This window comes from Xenopus laevis, chromosome 2S, assembly GCF_017654675.1.
Source record: "Xenopus laevis strain J_2021 chromosome 2S, Xenopus_laevis_v10.1, whole genome shotgun sequence".
In the NCBI taxonomy this organism is placed as follows: domain Eukaryota; kingdom Metazoa; phylum Chordata; class Amphibia; order Anura; family Pipidae; genus Xenopus; species Xenopus laevis.
The window spans coordinates 154796845-154820267 of NC_054374.1; the positions used below are offsets into that span (position 1 = coordinate 154796845).

Below are 23423 nucleotides of genomic sequence, written 5' to 3' on the forward strand. Positions count from 1 at the left end.
TTAATTTAACTTGTTTTTGAGTTTATAGTAATTTATGAATTATAAAGACCTTTCCTGAACTGTCATTCCATTGGTTTATGTTGCAAACAAGCTTCTGAAAACACAGGTTTCTATCATTACAGTGAAGGTTCTGTCTTGATAAACCAAGAGTGTTCATTTCAGTAACGTAACTGGAGGGGGCGGGCCCTGGTGCGAGACGTGTAGCCGGGCCCAGCCCCACTCCGTACCAGATTTTTTTTCTCTCGAAATCGGCCGATGCGGCTGGAAATCTGCATTACTGCAAAGCTGCAAACTGCAATAACAACAGCCCTATTAGCATTCTTGTCACTACCCTCACTACATACAAGTAAATTTCAAAAAGCATCTGTGTGACCTTAAGTGCCTATGGGAAGAGCTTTCTGATAGGAGATTCCTTGTGTTTGTGTTAGAGTATAGCCAAGGCAAAACCATCCCCTGTCAAGTAATAGTGAATTAAAAAAAAAAAAAAAAAACCCTGATATAGTGTTGTAGTGAAATAAAGATTTAAAGCTTTCACTAGTGTTGTTGGGAATAGTCCTATTAAGTAGGTTGGGGCTGTATAATCATGGGCGGGGAAAGGTTTTCCCTATCCAGATGTAGACATGCCCTCTTGGAGGCAGATTCCCTGTTGGGCCAACAATGATGGCAGGCCTGTATAAGGATTGGAAGTAGCCATGTTAGGCCTCTATGAAATGGTTTTTGGACCATGAAGTAAAGGAGGTCTCATTAAGGCAGAATAGAGAATCGTGAAGTAAGCAGGAAACTAAATGAAAGCTATCGAAGAGGGACATCTTGATAACTAGTGCAGGGGTCTGGTAAATTGGCCACCCCTAATTATATTGGGCTGTATTAGTGCAATAACACATGGCAACGATTTTATGTTTTTTTATTCTTACAGTACAAAAAAATAAATATATATAATTATTATATATAATTATTATATATAATTATTTCTGCGTAAAAGAAATAAAAAGCCACTTAAAATATTTTATAATTACCTACACTTTCCCATTGACATCCCAACAGGCAGAATGACATATACATATATGTTATATGTTCGATTTGAGAATGTTGAACCTGGTTACACTGTAGTTAAAGTATTTTGCCTTAATGTTAATCAAATGAAATAAATTATGTAAACCTTAGCCGAGTAACTTTAGCTTTAAGCTCTTTATCATTTTAGACAAATACACATTTACATGTTTTCTGTACATCCATAGCCACAGTGATGCTTAATAAGAACTCGAACAGCACAGCAAGCATTTGCCTCCTAGAAACTGATCTGCAGAGCTCATAATGAACAGTTTAAATAGAGCAACATTACTCTTTAAACTAAAACAAATAACTATTTGTCATTACACTTTTTTGTGTTCTAAATGTACATTTGGAACCGTATAATATTGTGTTATGCATGCCTAGCAGTAATCAACAAAACTGCTGTCATGGTTATTAGAGAACTATTTGTACACCAGAAAAAATGTGTTTGGCTTAACATTTTAAGCAATGTCACATAAACCAGTGCATTTTTCCAACTTTAACAGCACAAATAGATGATTCTCATTGTGACCACCACCAGAGGGCATTTATGAGACTCGATGGCATTCTATCTGATTTGTTGGAAAACTTCCAAAGACAATAGGGTATATTTAAAGGGATCCTGTCATCGGAAAACATGTTTTTTTTCAGAACGCATCAGTTAATAGTGCTGCTCCAGCAGACTTCTGCACTGAAATCCATTTCTCAAAAGAGCAAACTGATTTTTTTTGTATTTAATTTTGAAATCTGACATGGGGCTAGACATATTGTCAATTTCCCAGCTGCCCCTGGTCATGTGACTTGTGCCTGCACTTTAGGAGAGAAATGCTTTCTGGCAGGCTGCTGTTTTTCCTTCTCAATGTAACTGAATGTGTCTCAGTGGGACATGGGTTTTTACTATTGAGTGTTGTTCTTAGATCTACCAGGCAGCTGTTATCTTGTGTTAGGGAGCTGTTATCTGGTTACCTTTCTATTGTTCTTTTGTTTGGCTGCTGGGGGGGGGGAAGGGAGGGGGTGATATCACTCCAACTTGCAGTACAGCAGTAAAGAGTGATTGAAGTTTATCAGAGCACAAGTCACATGACTTGGGGCAGCTGGGAAATTGACATTATGTCTAGCCCCATGTCAGATTTCAAAATTGTATATAACAAAATCAGTTCTCTTTTGAGAAATGGATTTCAGTGCAGAATTCTGCTGGAGCAGCACTATTAACTGATTCTTTTTGAAAAAAATTTTTTTTTCCCATGACAGTATCCCTTTAACTATAGTCGAGTCTTAATAATTCAATGTAGGCTTACAGGGGTTTTCTTCTAAAACTAGCAAAATTTCCCACTTAATGAAATAATTTATCTTTAACCATTAGTGTTTTTCTCTACATGTAATCCATCTGCCTCATTTACATAAAAATGGAGTATACTAAAAATGGGGCAAGGTATGAAATGTAATAAATCTGCACAAAATGCTGTCTTTCTTTTACTTTCCCAATGAATTTATAGGAATGCAGGGCTGAATCTCTAGAAGACGGTGTAAATATAGGACATTGAGAAGCTTCTCTGTGCCCTATGTTTACAGTATATTTATAGTGTTGTCCTCTAGAGATTTGCACCTTACACCGGTGCATGCCTCCAGCATAAAGAACAGTCCTTTGTGCATGGGGCCTGTAGCACTTCAGATCTTCATTAATGACGCCCAGTAATGAGCCCAGTAGCATACAAATTGTAAGATAGAGAAACAAAATTGTAATGCATATAGTGGGGATTCCCCACTAGATTCTTCCATGGGGGGTGGAGATCTCAGCTGTGGGAAACCTATATAAGGAAGTGCAAGGAACATCCTCTTTGGCCTAGTACCATCAAAAGGCAGTACAGACTGTGGTGAAATGCAGAGACTGCACTTTGTTTGAATTAGGCATGGGGATAGGAGATACTTTAAGGGGCACATTTACTAAGATCGAGTGAAGGATTTGAAGTAAAAAAACGTAAAATTTCGAAGTATTTTTTTGGGTACTTCGACCATCGAATAGGCTACTGCGACCTTTGACTTCGATTTGAAGGATTCAAACTAAAAATCGTTCGACTATTCGATAGTCGAAGTACCGTCTCTTTAAAAAAAACTTTGACTATATACTTCGGTAGTTTAAACCTACCCAGGTACAATGTTAGCCTATGGGGACCTTCCCCATTACTTTTCTAAGGTTTTTTTTGATCGAAGGAAAATCCTTCGATCGATGGATTAAAATCCTTCGAATCGTTTGAACGATTTTTCGTTCGATCATAGGATTTGCGGTAAATCCTACGAATTCGATATTCTAATTCATAGGATTTTTACCTCGAGGGTCGAATTTGAGGGTTTTTTAACTCTCGATATTTGACCCTTAGTAAATGTGCCCCTAAGATTTTGCATCAAAGTTTGCTGGCACTGGTCACTTTATGAAGGAAAGTAAAGGTGGGTGTGATACATGTGGGAGAAGAAGTGTTTATTATAACTATGCATATGGGAAAAAAGGCCCATCAAGTCTGTACTGTTGCTATTCCTGTGAGAGCTGCTACTTGTCTGTTCCTTGATTCATGACATTTATGTGCAAACAGTACATGGTGTCTGCTTTTTACATTAAAGGCCTGTCTAAGCATCTCATTAGTGACTGGAGATTCCCAGCCATGGGCAGCCCTATTACAAGATGACCCACCAAATAAATTATGTGTTTACAGCAACAAGTGAATTGGCAATGAGTTTATTGAGAAAACTGTTAATGGGGGGGGGGGGGTGCAGTCATATGGCTGTATCCTTACTGAGCCCATTGCCTCTCCTACATTTGGCAAAATTTCCACAATAACATGAAACTTAAGACAACCCCTAAAATGATTGAGGGTTAAGTGCAGCCACCACATTTATGAGGTAAGTGGATTTTGTAGGATGCCACCTATATGGTTTAGGGAAGGGATGTCTGGGTCCAAACTGCCTGCCTGGTTTTCCAGATTAGGAAAACTGGGCAGGACTCTCTGTGATTGAAGTGGCGATCAAATAGTCACCAATCGCCACATCATAGCCCTCCCTGTGATGTCACTGCCTCACCCAGGGGGGAAAGGTAACAACCCTAGGGAAAAAAAGGATCATGAACATGAATGGAGAAACACATTCACAGTTACTGGCAAAAACACAAAAGCAACATTCACAAAAGTGCATTATCCTCTGAAAGTGTATAATAGAAAAAGTAAGTCCATGAATATAGGTGAGTGAAAAAATATGCTGGTTATATAGTTCAGTTTAATGGGCATCTGGGCTGTACACTTACACTAATCTACCTCTTTTTTCCCTTAAAATACCTGGAATGGAACACAGCTAAATTCCCTAAAAATACATAGAAACACACTTGAACAGAATTTTAAGTCACTGCTTTAAATACAAATTATTAACGTTCCCCTGGCAGAGACCACTGCTGCTTTCCCATTGCCTTGCATTGACACCAAGTTATTATTGCTTATTTATTTTTTCACATATCTGTCCGAGGCAATGAGAGATTTCGCTAAGATTCAGTCTAGAGGCTGCAAGCTGTTTACTGCACTGTACAAACTGTGCTCTAACTAGAGTACACTGTCTGAATCGTTTCTCCCTGAAGATTCCACCTCTAGAATTTCAACTGCAATAACTACCTGGCTGATCAGAGAAAGCTATGTCCCCGAGCAAGACTCCAGTTGAGCGGTTCTTACACTTTTTTTACTCTTATTTTAAGGTTATGTTTAAAATATATTTGGTTGTTTTAAATACACTTTCTAGGGTCTGCATATAATTTGATTTAATTTTGCCGCAGGAATGAGGTGTCAATCATATTTAATGCATAAATGGATGGAAAAGTTTGACACAATGTAAATGCCCTAATCGTAATCTCTGACATTTGGACCATATGTGCACCTCCCTAGAGACCAATATCTTAAGAGAAGAGCTAATTATTTAAACAAGTGGGTCTTCAACTGATCTGGCTACTCATGTGGCGGTGAAAACTGTCTGAATGGTATATTTTATCCTCAAGCCAATGGTCGCTGCATATGGTCAAGCAGAAGAACTAAGAATAGGTAGACCCAAAGTATGGTCCAAAAACACTGATTAGCACATTTTGCCCTTGGACCAATGTTGGGGCAGGATAATATGGTCAGCCATATTGGCCAAAAGGAAAAACTAAGTTTGTTCCTTTGGAGCCCAGGACAATATACCTGATGCTTCTAATTATATATGACTCTTGCCTTCAGTGAGTCAACTCCATCTAACTAATGCAACGTTCAGGGTCTTAATTAAGGCAATGGCATCAGGAGCAGACCACAATAGAGCCCTTTATCACCTGCATTGTGGTAGGCAGTAAGAATAGGGCTGCCTTGTACCCATAGGTTGTGCGCTCTGAACCTCGTGCCAGATTTCTAATGCAAACATTTCAAACAGATGCTGAATGCAAATGCTTTTTAACAAGCAGTGGAGTCTCAGCAAAGGACAACTGCTGTCTATCTTCTATTTTCTGTCACTAACCTGACTCTTAGGAAGCAAAACATATGGTTTTGAAACTCAAATTACACAGTTCCAGACCCATATATATTAAAACTTCCAGGTGACCTGAATTAGAACTACAGCTTAACTAAAGAAGTAGCTATAAATGCTGTATATTATGTTTTGGGCTTCTACCTACCTGTATACCAGCCCAAGGCAACCACAGCCCATTAGCGGTAACGATCTGTGTCTCCAAAGATGCCCAAGTAGCTCCCCATCTTCTTTTCTGCTGATTCACTGCACATGCTCTGTGCTGCTGTCACTTACTGAACTTAGGGACCAATGCACAATATACTGAATATATATAATATAAGTGTCACAATATAAAGCTGATTAATAATTAACTCAGAGTATTGGTACAGTTATGGAATCCTCATTCTTGAAACCCATTATCCAAAAAGCTCGGAATTACAAGACGCTAATCTCCAATAGACTCCATTTTAATCAAATATTTAAATATTTTTAAAAATGATTTCCTTTATCACTGCAATAATAAAATAGCACTTAGTACTTCATGCCAACTAAATTATACTGTAATTAATTTTATTGAAGGTAAAATAATCCTAATGGGTTTAATGCATGTTTAAATTATTTTCTATTATTAAACTTATGAAAAATACTTCTTATCCAGAAAACCCCAGGTTCTGAGCAGTCTGGATTACAGGTCCTATACCTGTACATGACAGCTCAGAAACCAGCACAGTTAGTTGTGATAATAATCAGCCCTGTAGCATCAGCTTATATTACAGACCAACCTCATTTTCTGCTGGATAATTAGTGACGAGCCCTAAGCTTAGCTTCTCAACAGCTGCTCAGAGCCCACTGAGCATGTGAGTGTCACAAATGGGAAGCTCCTGTGTAGTGATGGGCGAATTTGCACCGTTTCGCTTCGCCGGAAAATTCGTAAATTTCCCACAAAATTCGTGAAACATTCGCGAAACGCCACCCGTTTGATTTTTTCGGACTAATTTTCGCGGGCGTTTCGCAAATTTATTCACTGGTGGCGAATCGCGCAAATTCGCCGCAAATTCGTGCCTGTCGAATAAATTCGCCCATCACTACTCCTGTGGTTATGACCAGAGCAGCATCAAGGCATACAGTTGTTAAGACCCCCCTTACTGAACCAGTGCCACTTACCATTCCCTTTACTCCCCAAGAAATTACACATAGCAGTCCAGGATGGATGTGAAATTGTCACAGCTTTATTAATACTGTAAACAAGTCAAACAGGTTACAAAACAATTCAAAACATTACCACCCAGGACTGCTTGCCTACTCCAATGGACCACCCTGCCATGCCGGCAACCCATCCGCACTGTGCTAAGGTGTACGGAATGCATTTTAGGACATCCTGCTGTGAAATACATCTCATTCCTGCGATGTCCTATGCCTTTTGAAATGGCACATCAGTTTCTTTTACCGTCACTCATCATCCAAATCTGCAATCACACCTCTGTCCTCTACCCTCCCTTCTCAGCCGTCAGTCATACGAACTCCAACCTCAGCCTTCTTCCCTCGGTCCTCTGCCTTTTAGTCCTCTTCCCCCCGCCTTCGCTTCTCAGCCCTCCCCCCTCAGATCTCTCTTTTCAGCCGACAGTCTTATCCATCACTTTCTAATGGTGAGCGAGGGCGGAAGGAAGAGGATTGAGGGCGGAAGGCAAAGGACTGAGGGTGGAAGGCAGAGGAATGAGGGCGGAAGGCAGATGACTGAGGGAGGAGGATGGAGGGCTGAGGGCAGAAGACTGAGGGCGGAGTTTGTATGAATGATGGCTGAGAAGGGAGGGTAGAGGACGGAGGTGAGACTGCAGATTTGGATGATGATTGATGGTAAAAGCAACCGATGCGCCATTCCGAAGGCATAGGACATCGCAGGAAGGAGATGTATTTCTCGCAGGAAGGAGATGTATTTCACAGCAGGATGTCCTAAAATGCGTTCCGTAAAAATGGGCAATTGAAGGCATGTGTAGACCTCACTCCAAACTCCAACCTCCCGGGACCATTACCCAAGGAGGTTAAACCCCACAATAAATGCCAGGGATACTAGTCCCTTCCCACTCTGGAAAGCATTCCCCTGCCAACCCCACATGCTATGATTAAACCAAAACCCCATAATGAGAAGCCAAAGCTTCCAACATTACCAAATCCCTTAGCCAATCACAAAGCCATTTTAGGGAGTGTAGGATGCTGCTCGCTGCTGGTCACATGGACTGGTATGATCATACTGCAGTCTCCTGGCAACCAACCCTTCCACCTCCCTGCCTTCCTAGCCCTGTCAAGGCTCCTCTCCTTTATAGCTCTATTCAACACAGTGTTGCAGTCTGGCACATAGGTGGTTAAAATGGATCTGTATGATGTTAGTTCTGAGACTGTTTTATATATTCTATGAGGTATATTTATCAAAAAGTGAAGTAACAGTTCGCCACAGTCCTCTAGAGTGAAATTCCGCCACTCTCCATTCATTTCTATGACATTTTTGAAAGAGTATCAGTGGGTGAAAGTTCATCCTTTGATAAATACGCCTTTCAAAATCCCATGGAAATGAATGGAGAGTGGCAGAATTTCACTCTAGAGGACTGTGACAACTTCTAACTTCACTCTTTGATAAATATACCCCATTGACTTCAACACAACTGTTGGCCTTGCATGTGCACCATTGTGTCCCTTCCACTTGCATCCTTTTACTGAGCAGCTGCTTCTCGGGGGCATATGTACAGTATATAGATCATTAACCATTGCAAATCATTGTGCCTCTTGAACCTGGTGAGAAAATGTCTGCCACTTTGTCATGAGCACAATTAAGCTGGGTTTCTGGAATAACGTATTATGAGTTTTGCCCTACTGCGTCTCACAGCCCGTTTCTCTTTTCCAGAATGCAAGGTCTCATTAGCAGAGCCTGCTTAAATTCTTGTATCGTAGAATATGTATGTTATTTATTTAGCTGAATATATTCTACTATTGCACTAAGCTGCTGCATGTGTTGCTCCTTTATAAATATTACTTATAATAATAGTAATCATTTTGCACTGAAATAATAATATTACTACTAATAACAACATCAATTTCCTTCCATATTAATATACATGAAGAGGGAACCTCAGTTGGATATTAATGATTTTTTTCCCAAGTCCCTTTTGCCATTCATTTAATTGTGAAATTGCTATACTCTCAGAAGACATACAGTAATAATATGTCTTTATAAGATCCTAATATGAGGTGGATATGATCTGATAACGAGAACTGTCCTTATGATAGGATATCCCAATGGCATAGGATTTACAGCTTCTCAGTAGAACTGCCTGATAGATATCTGATTCAAGGAATTCACAAGCATGGGATTTGTTATCCAGAAACCCGTTATCCAGAAAGATCTAAATTATGGGAAGGCCATCTCCCATGAACTCTATTTTAATTAAATAATTCTCATTTTTAAAACCAATTTAATTTTTCTTTGTAATAAAAAAATAATTTTGTACAGTTATGGTTCCTGTTATCCAGAATGTTCAGGACCTGGGGTTTTCCAGATAATGGATCTTTCTGTAATGTGGATCTTCAGATTTATCAAAGGTCGAATTTAGAAATTATGTGAATTTTTTAAACTCTAATAAAATTCATTCCCAGCTCGAATGGGAGGTTATTTATGGATATACTTGAACGTCTAATATTCGATCGAATAAGAAGACCAAAAATTCGAATCTAATTCTAATCAAATTTTCCTCTGAAAAAAGACTTGAATGTCAGGAAGGCAATTCACATCTTCAAATGGTTCAAGGGACCTCTGCCATTGACTTCTATATGAGTTTGGCAGGTTTTAGGTGGTAAATATTCAAATTAGAACTGTTTCCAGGGTTGAGGTGTGCTACATTCAAATTCAAAATCGAGCTGGCAATTTAAAATTTGAATTTGTGAGTTTTGACCAAAAAAAGAAATTCGAAAATTAGAATTTAAATTTACCATTCGCACCTTAATAAATCTGTCCCTTATTGGCTATGCAGCAATGCATTTTCGGTCTCTTTCTCTTTATATATACTGTACATATATATTACAAGAATCAGATTAGATTTCAAGAATTACATACTTATGCTTATCATGCTTTCATAAATGTCTCATTAGATAGTTTATCAGAAATGTGAAATAAAGATATCAATATTTTTTTTGTGGTTCAACGCTTTTTTCACAAAATAATTCTCAAAACAATATTTCTTACATCACCTATAACTACCATTTCGAATTACCATCTTCTAAAAAGATAACGCACATGTATTGAGATTAAACTGTGCAATCTACAGACTTTGGTTAGGGAGTCTTATCAATACCATAAAGCACTGTTACTATTATGTGATGATAAGAAAATTAATTTAGATACTTCTCAGATGTAGAGAATAAAAAGTCAATGTTAGGCATTGTTGGACTGGAATTTAAAGGAATTACTAGCTTTTTAAGAGTTGACAAAAAAGGTTGATTTTATTCATCAAATATGAAGAAAACCCTTTCAGATTCTAACATGGCAGGGTCAATTTAATAAGGTGTTGTAGACATGGTATAACTTTGAATTTTATCAAGTAACATGAATAAATTATCTTTCTCAGTCTACTACATTTGTTTGAACATTTCAAACACATGTTCAAAACACAATCTGCCAACAGTATTAAATAGTGGGATCACCCCATTTATTACAGTGATATCTACTTATTGCTTTATCCATCAGTACCTTAGGGGTTGAAGGTCAAGATCCATCATGCTGGAATAGGGGGGAATGATGATCTGGCTGGAATATAAATATTAACTGGACTCACCAGACTTTCAACCTTTATCCCTGCCCAACATGGCTGAGGGACCTAACATTCCTGAGACTACATGGTTTAATAAGTCAACATATTGGAATCCAAAGTAAACTGGAGGATAGATAGGATGCTTATTAAAAAAAATAAAGTAACATGAGTTTTGATGTATTTGTATCCCATAAAGGAAGAAACCGAAAGCCACATACGCATAGGGTGTGTTATTGCACTGACTTGTATCAAATATATGAAACAACAGCTTGTGATATTGCCCTTCTAGCCCTGTGGAATAGTTTATGAATCAATTCATTTTCTGTAAAGATTTTTTTTTTGCCCCATTCCTCATTGACTTTGTTTTTTTAGGTCATCTGCTAACCAAGTGAAAGTATAGGAAAATACCAAACTGTTTTGCTTGCTAATTAAGTTGTTTTTGATATTTCTGACTAATAGACAAATGGGAATCTACAAAAATGAAAATATGGTATGGGATCTGTTATCTGGAAACCCCTTATCCAGAAAGCTTCGAATTACGGAAAGGTTGTCTCCCATAGCCTCCATTTTATCCAAATAATCCAAATGTTTAAAAATGATTTCCCTTTTCTCTGTAATAATAAAACAGTAGCTTGTACATGATCCAAACTAAGATATAATGAATCCAAGTTGGAAGCAAAACTTTTTGGTGTATTTAATGTTTATAGAATTTTCAAGTAGACTCCAGGGGCGGATTTACTAAAGGGCAAAGTAGGGCGTCGCTAGCAAAAATTCACTAACAGGTGAAGATGACAATTTGCTAGCGAAAGAGACCTTCGCTAGTTTCGCACTCTATCGCCAGGTGACTTTTTTCTCAAATTCATGAAAGTGCGGATTTTACTGAACGTTACCTCTTTTGCCAGAGTTGACTTTGCCACCTCGAACTGCTAAAATTAAGCTACATCTTCCTTTATCCTGTCTGCCGAAAATGCATTAAAAATGCATTAAAGTTGAAAAAATGCTCCCGACTTTTCCTTTTTTTAATTGGGATGGCCTGCAAAAGTCCTAACTTTTTTGTGTTAACATATTTCCCCAGACATGGGAGGGCCATGGAACATTAATTACAGTGGGCTCATGTCTAGGGCATTAGAGCCTTCATTACGGTTCCTTGGACACTTGTAATAAAAAGTAGCCACTTCAAGCATTTGCACCAACATCTCTAATAAAGATGTCCAACTGTAATGTAACCGCCCTATTCAAATTGACCTTAGCGCAAGATCACTAGCGACTTTTCGCTAGGTGAATCTTCGCTATGAAATGCTCGCACTGAAGAAGTATCAATACCAAAAAGTCGCCAGCGTTCACCAGCTTTCCGTGCCCAGGATGCAACTTTGCATTTTAGTGAATTAGTGTAGTGGTAACGAATTTGCATCTGGAGAAATGGTGCTGGCGACAATTCGCCCTTTAATATATCTATCCCAAGGTATGAAGATTCAAACTACGGAAAGATCAGTTATCCGGAAAACCCCAGGTCCCAAGTATTCTGGATAACAGGTCCCATACCTGTAGTATTTATTAGTGTTGATGGGTACTGAAATTACTACAGTTTTATTTCTTAGATCAATATTCATTCATATCAATAGTAGGGATCTACTTTAATACATTCTTCTCTTTAACTCAAGGTTAAGAAGCAAATGGGACTGCTAGCACATGGTAATTTTAGTTATAACCCACGAAAAGAACATAATGGAAGGTTAAGGTGTACTATAATCATAAATGTTTGTTTTCCCATAACCCAGTTTCTTGCATAAATGGAACAGTATCCTGGATGGTTTTGATGTATGAGAACAAAGGTATTTTAGACCATAGACTTTTTCTATTTCTTTTTTTAACAACTTTGAGAAAATCAACTAAACACTATACAATAAATACAAAAATTGTTGGTAAGTATAGGTCTAGATACAGTGTCAGTAGGTCAAACTTAAGTAGAATAGTGGCACAATATTGATGTATCTCATATTGTATGCATAGAATCATTTAAAGTAAGATGGGGTGAGATGTGGTTGAGGAGGTAAAGATTAGTGATGGGCGAATTTATTCGCCAGGCGCGAATTAGCAGCGAATTTGCGTGATTCGCTGGCGACAGTCCCCTTGCGTCAAAAAAAATTTGTCGCCGGCGTTAAAAACGGACATCGGCGTCAAAAATGGGCGTCAGCATCAAAAAACGGGTGTCAGCATAAAAAAATGGACGCTGGTGTCAAAAACTAGACGCCGGTGACGTTTTTCAAATTTTTTGCCGTTTCACAAATTTCGAGGGAAATTTGTGAATTTTTTGGCGAAGATAAACGGCGCAAATTCGCCCATCACCAGTAAAGATGTTGGGGGAAATATAGCTAGAGCATAGGGAGGGAAGAAGGGAAAATAAAGAGAGAGCTGTTGTGTTGGACCAGTAAATCCAGTCCCATCTATTGAATTGCTTTATAAGAATCTGATCAGGAGTAGAATCAGATGATGCTTCAAATCTACAAATCTCTGTAATTCTATAGAACCAATGATATATGTTTCCAGTTTAAGTGGAATAAAGTTTTGCTGCGTTCAACAAATATATCCAGTAAGGATGCACTGAATCCACTTTTTGGGATTCGGCCAAATCCCTGAATCCTTTGTGAAAGATTCAGCCAAATACAGAACCGAATCTGATTCCTAATTTGCATATGCAAAGTAGGATCCGCATTCGGTTCTGTATTTGGACAGGAAAGGAAAATGCAGGAAAACATTTTTTTACTTCCTTGTTTTGTAATAAAAAGTGATTTCCCTAGTTAACATATACAAATTAAGGTTGGGATTCGCTTTGGCCAGGCACAAGGATTCTTTGGATACTGGCGGAATCCCAAACCGAGTCATGGATTCGGTGCATCCCTAATATACAGATTTGACATGATTGTGACAATACTGCCTCGTCTTGTTGACATGAATAGCACTTCGGAAGCAGTTGACAATCTTGTGGTTTACAGTGGCTCTATCTAAATTAAAATATTATCTGCAAGTGGCCCTTCTTGGCAATTGTTTAAAGCTCAGTAAATGCAAATTCCTGTCTGATCCACTGCACAGATGGCCCAAACAAACTATATGGAACTATAAGGTTGAAGAGTGCACAACCAAGTTTAGAATCACATAATAAAGCTAAGAAGATAATCACTAAACCTTGAACAATGTGTTTAGAAAAGGTTTTGTGTGAGTTTCCGTTCAACTGAATGAACAGATCATTAAACTGTTGATTCGAAAGTAATTTTATGCGAAAATATTTTGCTTCATTGGCATAAAGAACATATAGAAACATAAGGAGTCAACATAGGTTCTGTCATTTTGAAACATTTACCATTCTGGGGTTAATTAGAAGCATTTTACGTCTCAATGATGAGGCCCATTGACTTACGTATCAAACCTGCACTTTTATCGTATCACAATACACTCGGCAGTAGCAATGCTGCAGGGCATCTGTTTTATTTGAGTCATGATTTTGCACACAGCAAATGGAGGATAAAGTAAAGACAATCATATATAAACAAGCCATGCATCAGTGCGGTACAAATGGAATCCGAGCTAATAGTGCTGATAATTACAGCCTCCCGTACGGCTCCACAAAATGATTGCAGAGCATTCTGATGCTACGTGAAAATGTCACGGAGATAAACCTTACCTTGGCATAGGCAGAAGAGAAAGGAAAATAGGGGCCTTTACTGCTCCATTTGGCATAAGAGGTTGCTACTCCCCCATAGGTTGTGCTGCTAAATACGCAATTAAAAAGTAAAAATATCTGAAAGCTTTTGAATATTATGAATGGATGGATTCATGGACATGAAAGGAAGACAATTATTCTGGCGTCAAGGTTCCATGGCTCAATGTAATAGGGATGTTTTATTGTTTATACCTATTTATTTTCCCTAAAATGAATAGTTGAGAATAATGCCATAACATATGCCGCAGTTGACTGCACTAGTCAACCTTCTCGAGCAGAGCACTAGGTTTCTTCGCTCAAGCCTATCTAATGATGCCGGAGAATGTGGTTTCAAGCTGCCCCACACATGCACTCACAATTAAGTGGCCACCAGTGCTTTTTAAAACCATGATGTTGGAACAAATGTTGCACATCTTATCTAAAAGATAACAAGCTATTGGTTGTTGGTATGTCATTGTAATACTTATACAGGGACCCCAGGCCCCTTGTACAATGCCCTTTAAATTGTGTCAAGGGATACACTGAGCCTACACACTTGAGTCCCTACACTGATGATCTCTGCTTAATTAAGTAGAACTCTAGTTTCTCATTGCTAGAATTAGATAAACCTACAAATAACTTCACTGAGGCCTTGCTTGCCTTAAACTCAAGTCAGTGGAGTCTCCTACTTCTGCAATGCTAGAGGACAACATCTGACATTCCTTTACCACTGAGAACGCCCTAATAACCACAGGGTATGCCTACACCTGGATGGGACTATGGCCTTCATTTATTAATACCATGGATGCAAACACTCTAAGGGGAGCAAAATCACACTCCCTTAGTTCTCATTTATAAGCCACTGGCATTTAGGGTATGACAGCTAAGCGCAGTGGTTCAGCAAGTAGCATTTCTGCTTTGCAGTGCTGGGGAGTTTGATTCTGACTTCTTTCTGAAAGGAGTTTGTACTGTATTTGTCCATTGTCTGCATTGCCACCTTTTCTGGAAAAATAGCATGGCTGGTAACTCTAGTCTGTATGGGTTTCCTCTCAGTACTATGGTTTTCTTCCGCAGTACAAAAACATACACGCATGCGGATTGGCTCTACTGTGTGTATGAATGTGATGGGTACTTTAGACTGCAAGATCCACTGCTGTAGGGACTTATGCATAATCTTTGTAAAGCATAAATGTGTTGATGCTATATAAATAACAGATACTACAACAACTATTACTACTACTACTAATACTCCTACTACTGTGACTATTACTACTACTATAAATAATAATAATAATAAATACCTGTGTTTCACACCTCACTGCTGGATTAAAACAATCAGGCACAAGGTGTACCAATAGGTGTAAGGCAGCCCTGTCCTTACAGCCTGTCCTACCCAGGTCATTGCATTCCTGGAGTGCAAGGCATTGACGGTAGGGCAAGTTGTAAGATAAAAAACATGCTTACTTACACTTTTTTTTTTCCACTTTGCACCCTTTCAGCCTTCTGAAAAAAGGACCTTGCAACTCCCCTGACCCATTCTTAACACGGAACCAGACTTCTAAGGCTTTACAATGAATGGAGTCTAATGACAAGTATAATAGTGACCTGTATTATTATATGCATAATTAGCATGTAATGTGTGATTGACAAATCTAGATAAATACACATAAAGGCTGATGCATTTTATTGACGGTACGTCAAGCATATATCCCAGTGTTCTTTAATACTGTCTTGTATGGGTCTATATGCACATCACTTATAGATGTACGTATCGCTGACTGTTCTATAGCAATATACCTATAGCTTGCTTTATTGTACTAAGGGTCTATTGATTGTAATATGCAGAAAGATAATTGCAGTCTCTTGCTGGTCGGTCCGAGGACTATCCATGAAGCCCCTTTCAATGTTTTGCTTCCTTGTCAATATTTCTAAAATATGAGTATCAAAATATTTGGTTACATTGTTAATTGGGGGGGGGGTTAAAAGAAAATCACAGTACAGGTTTAAAAATGTCAGATTGGGCCTTTGCACGCTGTGTTTGGCTTTGCAAATAAGGCATATTATTGTCCAAGAAGTTTCTATTCACTCAAACGCTTGTGGATGCCTGTTCCTGCTCTGGAAGAGCCGAACCATCTGAGTGAATCCCCAGGGTGAGTTGTGCCCAAGGGAGGGTAGAAAAAGAAAAGATCCAGCCTGTTTGTGAAAAAGCCTTTTTTCATGTGCTTGCCATGTGGGATGCAAATACCTTTGTCCAGCGGGAAAGGTATTTGGGCAGGTAGCGCTACCTGGAAAAGATGCTTTGTCCACCAGGAATGGAGTGGGACTTTGCCTGGCAAAGATGTGCCAGGTTTGGACTGCAGATATTCCCAGGGTAGCTGTCATTAATATGATGTGAATGCATACAGTATTTTAATTTGCCTTTAATATTACATAAAGGTAACAAAGGTAATTTGCAGTCCCTTTTCACTTAGCAAAGGGGACTTAGGACCTGCATTGGTAAGAAATATATGATGTACAGTATAACCTTTGGCACAGGGGAGTGGCCAAAAAGGGGTTACACAGATAAACTGCGTAGAACACAATGGGGGTTATTTGTAAACACTGGGCAAATTTGCACCTGGGCAGTAACCCATGGCAACCAATCAGATGATTGTTTTCAGCAGTGTTCAACCTGCAGCTGGTTGAAAAAAGCTAAGGTTGCTATGGGTTTCTGCCCAGGGGTAAATTTGCCCAGTGTTTACAAATAAGCCTGATAAGCTTTAGTTGTTACCCAGGAAGATTATATATATATATATATATATATATATATATATATATATATATATATATATATATATATATATATATATAATTTTTTTTTTTTTTTTTTTTTTTTTTTTATTATATATTTGTGGGGGAATGGCTCTTTAGGTAGTAGCAGCAACTCCTTTCACACAGACAGTAGACAGTACACAGGTTTCCAGCTGATCTCACGTGTGCATTTATTTAACACAGCAGCTTAAACACCAACATAACAGTTCATACCCTTTGGGAAGGCAGTAAACAAAAATAGTCCAGCTGTACTGATAAATGAAAATGTCCTTTTCCCAAAGGTCCCACAGTCTCCCACTGGGGCAATATACAGTAAGTCCAGCAAACAAAATTAACTGTTAACTCACAGTCCTTTGGAGATTCCTTGTGCTTTTCTCCTGGAAGCAGCCGCTCCCCAAACACTTAAGGCAGTAGCTGGTAGCCAGTCCTTGCTACCAGATAACTTGTCTCTTTCTGGAAACTTGTGCCCAGCAATAAAAGTCCTTATGCTTTAAACACAGGTAACAGGCAGTTACTAAGTAAACTTTTAACACAGCCCTCCAGTAGCTCTCCTTTCTCTCTCTCTCCAGGGCAGAGAGCAGCCTTAATTGAGACCCTACCTTTTTACTCCAGATGAGGCTAATCACCTCCCTGCTACTCACAGCCTCATTTTCACATCCCTTTGCACTGCTTCATAGAGGATTCTGGGAGGGATATACTTTCCATCCATGATTTTCCCAACCATGCTACATAATATATATATATATATATATATATATATATATATATATATATATATATATATATATATATATATATATATATATATATATATATATATAAAACCTCTCTCTATCTGCACCCGGCCTGGCCTGCATGTGTGAAGCTACTTATATACCCAACTCCAACCAACCCTGTCTCTGACATCATAGAGGGGACGATGCACGGTGCATAAATTGATGCTGCCGGATGCAGAAATGGGGCATAGATAGGTTGTGGGTGGAAGGGCAGCAGGAAGACCTTGGCCCAAACCCACACTCAGCCTGAAATTTTGTGCAAGTGTCGGCAGGCCCGCACATAACTAGTAAGCAATACAAAATATTATGTTATTATGTATGGTTTTATTGAAGTGCATTAGGACTGCAATCATATATGAGCCATCCTCCATTAGCTTTGTCTGATTTCTTATGCATTTGCTGCAACATTCATCACCAAATTGCATTGTTGATTTACTTAATGCTATTAAATTAAAACTGGAGCTCTGTAAACAGTTCTGACATTTGATGTAGTATGTTTTGATATGTTCCCCAGTCCATTAAACAATAAATTTGCTAAATGTATTAGTTACTCTTTGCATGAAGCACATAAGAAGAGTCAAGATTAGCAGACGGCATTAAATTGATTCACAAAGGTTATGACATTGGCACATGAGATAGATTTCCACTGCTACAATAACTTGTGTGAAATGATGGTGAGATAGCACCGGGTGGGGGTTGTAATAAATATGAGAGAATGGAGCCAGTGCATGCAAAATTAGAGCTGATTCTTATTCCAGCGGCACATTTGCTTCGACACTTTGATAAGTAGGTTCTCTGGAACAATAAGAATAAAGTTCCCAGAGCCAGAAATTAAGCAAAATGCTGCCAGATGACATCAATTGCGCACTGACAAGTCAATACTCTGAAGATGCTTGGGTGTATCTTTGTGGAAAATCAATACTGTGCTTTTCTCTAAATTAGACCTGTTTGCGATTGAAAAAATATGCCAAACAGTTTTTTTTAACCAACAGTTGTTTTGAATAGCTTGTCATATATGTAAATAAAAGCATGGCTAAAACATTCTGTATTACACTTCTGAGGTGCTGCAAGGGGTAGGTGACCAAAAAGTGTATCAAGGGGATATAAAACTGTTTCCTTAGTTGCTATTTATACCAATGATCTCTGTGTAAAAAGTGATGCATTTGTAAAGCCTTATTGCTGCAGTAGAGTACACATGCATAGTGGTGTATTTAGTAAAATATCACGAAACGTGTACATTTGCTATGTGTAGGGGATGTAAGGAATCAACCATCCCTTCTGTGAGGAACTGTACCTATGTCACAGGGGAGGGATGGGTTCCCATAAGCTCAGGGATAGTAATTGTAGTTCATATTCCTAGTCTATGAAAAAGGGAGAAAGTTGATAGTTCCGGCACTGTTGACTCCACTCTATGGAGAGGATGGATTCTGCTGGAGAGCATGAGGTAGAAGGCATTAGTAAGAAGATTTGACCTAAGGTTACCCAAGTGTACAGCAGTTTGTACTCCACCAAGGAGATTGTAATGAGGGTTAGTTTTCAGAAAATACATATAAAGACTCCAGTTTGTCTGGCCCAGACACAGAAAGTGGAGAGCCCCGTGAGAATCATAGTACACTGGGAAGACCCCTGTGATGTGAGTAATTCCCATTGTTACCTTGGTGTGTGATACCATGCTATAAATATTTGGCATACAAAGGAAGTACAATTTACTGTTCCTGGTTAATAACCACTGGTAAGAGAAAGAGTAAATGTGACGAGAATTATAGTACAACCAGGAGACCCTTTCTCCAATACTGCAAGGGTCCAGCTGAGGTGAGAAGTCACAATGTAATGGTGCTTTACTCATGAAAGCAGCTGAAGCTTGGTATTTTATCCCAAAAAGGATTACATATGTTTCCACATTTTTATGCACTTCAGTAATCTTGTACCACAAGTACCATCACTCTAGCTGAACAAGAGCATTTACATTCAGAATAATCTCCAGAGGAGAGTCTCAGTTGCATCTTTAATGCCACAGTTTTAAAAACATGAGGTTAATTTTAAACCCATTATTCTGAGACTGGTGTTTCATGGTCACCTTTCCTTGCCTAACATGATTCTCTTTGTAACAATGTCAAATTCTGTATCTGGGTCTTCCCTGAAGGATGATCTTCAGGACATACAAAATCAATTCAGGGGATGAAGGTATATGGCACTGGCCTAGCCACATGCCAGTAGTGAATCCAAATAGAGAAGAATGCCAATACCTGTGGTTGCAGCAAATTTATTCAATGATACTATACAACACTTTTCAAACAATCAAACCTTTTGGGACCTCATGGCCCTTCCATCACTGAGGAAGGGCCATGTGGTCCCGAAACGTTTGATCGTTTGAAAAGTGTTGTATAGCATCATTGAATAAATTTGGCATAACCCCGTTTGCTGCAACCACAGGTATTGGCATTCTTCTCTATTTTGGTCTTCAGGACATACACTGCTTACATCACAGTAGATTCACTCCAATTTACAAACGCAAGTACAAGATGAAATTTATTGTGTTTTTAAACCAAAATGCCCTGATTTTTCACACCATTTAATCATAACAGCATCCACGAAGGAGAGTTGCACAATTTCCTCATGTTTTTCAACGAATATAACTACATCCTGTACTGTGTCACTTAATGAGGAAGGTTAATTAAGGTTAAAAGTGTTTTCTTTTGTTGGCTATTGTAATAGATTTTACATTCCAAGCTATCAACGCTACTTAGCTCCCTTCATTTGGCTTTGGTTTAGTTGTAGTGTAGAACCATTTGGAATACTTGAAATGTAAAATATTTACAATTAGGGATGGGCGAATTTGACTAGTTTCGTTTCGCCAAAAATTTGCCGTCGGCGAAATGTCGCAGACGCCTATTAAAGTCTAAGTTAATTTTTGTCACGCAGCAAATTTTTTTGACGCGCTTATTTTTTTTTGACGCACGACGCCATACAAGTCTATGGGTGTCATTTTTCTGGCGAAACAAGGCGAAAAAATCCCTATTTACAATTAACAGTTTGGCCTCCCCTGGTCAATGTAAAATAATAAATCACAGAAGGTCTGTATAAAGATTAGTTAGACATGGGGCATGATTTTCATAAACCTGAAGGACTATATCTGGATCTTCTAAAAGTGAACAACAGTAATTACTTTATCTGCAGAAGACCATATCATAGCAAGTTGTGTAGAACATTAAGCAGACCTTTAAATTAGTACAGAACCCTACATTTACTTCATTACTATGTAGGGAATCCGTGCAAAATCATTGCACTTATCCCTGTAAGGGCACAGAGCCTGTGTCTGTGTGCTGTAAGCTGTTACCTAGCAACCAGCTATTCAGTGCAGTAGGAAGTGACACAACAGCTAAGGAGTGGCTGGCAGGAAAAGGAAGTCATAGAGACTGGCAAAAGAAGAAAGCCTGGCATAGAGAGTATGTCTGACTGTGCTGGATTCACCTGGAGAGAGCTCTAAAGTATCCAAAGAGGATTTGTGAGTATCCTGTTTAAAGGGACAGTACCCTAAAGAGCGCTGAAAATAAACAGACTGTGTATTAAAGGACATTAAAGGACTTTACCTTTTTTCTTAGTAAGCTAGACAGATTGTGCTAGCAAGTTAGTTAGTGAGGCCCTATTGCCACCGGTTAGGAGTGCTACATGTATTTGGTGCCCATTTATTTTATATAAACCATTATTTAGTTTAACCAATAGTGTGTGTGTGTTATTACTGTATTCCTAGTGGGGCCAACCATAGGTGCATTCCCAGATTCCACTAGAGAGAGGCACTGCGCTAGTAAGTACAGTACCAGGTACCCAGTCTCTCCCAATACCACTGCGGAGTGGCTCAGGTTTGTCCCATGTCATCAGGTAAGCGCCACATGTGGAGTGTAACACAGACAAAAGGGTGTTGAAAGGGTTACAACTACATGAACATGTTAAGATTAATTGATGTTTGTTTTTTCTTCTCAATATTTTACACATGGTTAAACTACTGTACATGTATTTTTTTGTTTAAGAAAGGTTACATGGTACATAAATAGTTAAGTGTGGGTCGTCTGTACCCTAAACCTGCTACCATAGTAACATGTCAAAATAAAACCTTGAGATCTATGACTGCCTTGGTGTTTAAGTGCACCATCTAAAACGTGTTTCTATTTTTATGAGATATAATCTTTGATAGATTTTTTTTTTTGTTCTTGTCTAAAATGATAGCAGCCTGAAGACTAGGCAGTGGAAAAAGTAACAAAGCATCTTCTTTCAATTTTGTAGTTGCTTCGACTGCTATGAAAGGCCTTGACCCCTGCAAAGCTTAAAAGATTCCATTTGCAGTACAGAAGCCCTCCGTTACTGAACACTCTCGCTTCAGCTTTCTCATCTCAACCTCATGGCGTGATATGAAAGAATGACTTCCTGTGACTCTTTTTTAACTGATAAGTAGTCATCCTTTTCATGAACAGAAAAGCCAGTAGACACCATCAAACTAAAAACCTCCCTTCAATGTCTCCTCCTGTGATTTTAGGTTTATCTATTTTCACCCCTCCCACTCCCAAAACCAACTCCAATGCAATCACTTTTATACACCTGCTTTAGGAACAGGAAAAATAAAAATTTTCTACTACGAAATTGAAGTCTAAATACAATATTATGCACCACAGAAGAACTTCTCCAACACTCTTTATAAATACATGTAGCTATGGTGCTTTCTGCATATAACAAGAGTTATTTTTGGTATCCAGTACAAAGGTAGGAATAGTGCAGATAATTTGTCAATCAGAAGCTTGATTACATCAAAGAAAACATTCAGAGAAGCAGAATACTAATATATTTTATCTGCCAAGTTGACTAGGTTTATTTATCAGACACATGAGCATTATAGTATTTCAACAGTGAAGCACAGAGTGAAAAAGGGAGAAAGAGAGAGAAAAATGTATATTCAGTAGATTTGGATATAAATACAGACCCAAATGAATCTACTGAGAGATACAGTATGAGAGATTAATAACTAAATTGCCAAGATAAAATGTGTAATTTTTATTCCCAGCTGTTGGGCCTCCCATGAATCAACATTACTCACATGTTTTGCTTCTCTTAGTTCTATTTTATTTTTTTCCATAAAATAAATTGGAAAAAAATGTGCACATGGTGTGTAAAAACATTGGGAAGGAATTTGTTTTATATTTGTTGAAAAATAAGACAAAATAAAGTGTTCCCTTCATTTTCAAAGAAAATCTTGAATGATTTAATAAACTGGAAAGATAAATAACGGTGTCAATGACAATTCCCATTGACTTCTATAGAAACTCTACAGCTTTAGTTGATGGGTGCTTTTTTCTGGTGACTTTTTGAGTCTTTTTTCTTTAATAAATAGCAACAATTCAAGATTTCATAAAATATTCACACATGTATTTGTGTTTTTTGCTAAATTTTTTACAGAATCAATGAAAAAAATTAAGTTTTTCATTAATCTACCCTTTCTTCCTTCAGTCAATGAGATGTTTACTGAAAACTGAAAACAGACAATATTTACATGCCTTATGCTACATACATAGCACTGCCTTCATACCAATGTGATTTTAACTTTCACATAACGCATTATGGGCAGAGACATGCAAATCACTCCTTTATGCCCCTTTGGCCAACTATGCATCTAGAACCGTAGGTTTTATAGCTCAGATACAGCCTAATAGTTCATAGCCATATATCTAAACATGCAGACTGCCTATTTTGATCTTGTTAAATCTCTTCAGCAAAGGGACATAAAGGAGTGATTTG

The 23423-nt window shown here is 38.3% G+C and overlaps 1 protein-coding gene across 2 annotated transcripts in view; it reads right to left on the reverse strand.

Annotated features, from left to right (window-relative positions):
• LOC108710006 (contactin-5) overlaps positions 1–23423 on the reverse strand; it is a 759713-nt gene that overhangs the window by 231152 nt on the left and 505138 nt on the right. The window contains exon 1 of one of the 2 annotated variants that reach the window (XM_041584574.1): positions 17211–17518. The exons of the other annotated variant lie outside the window; for it this stretch is intronic. The gene's annotated coding sequence lies outside the window, so the exon portion shown is untranslated. Of the gene's footprint in view, positions 1–17210; positions 17519–23423 lie in introns of those variants that run through there. 2 annotated transcript variants of the gene reach the window in all.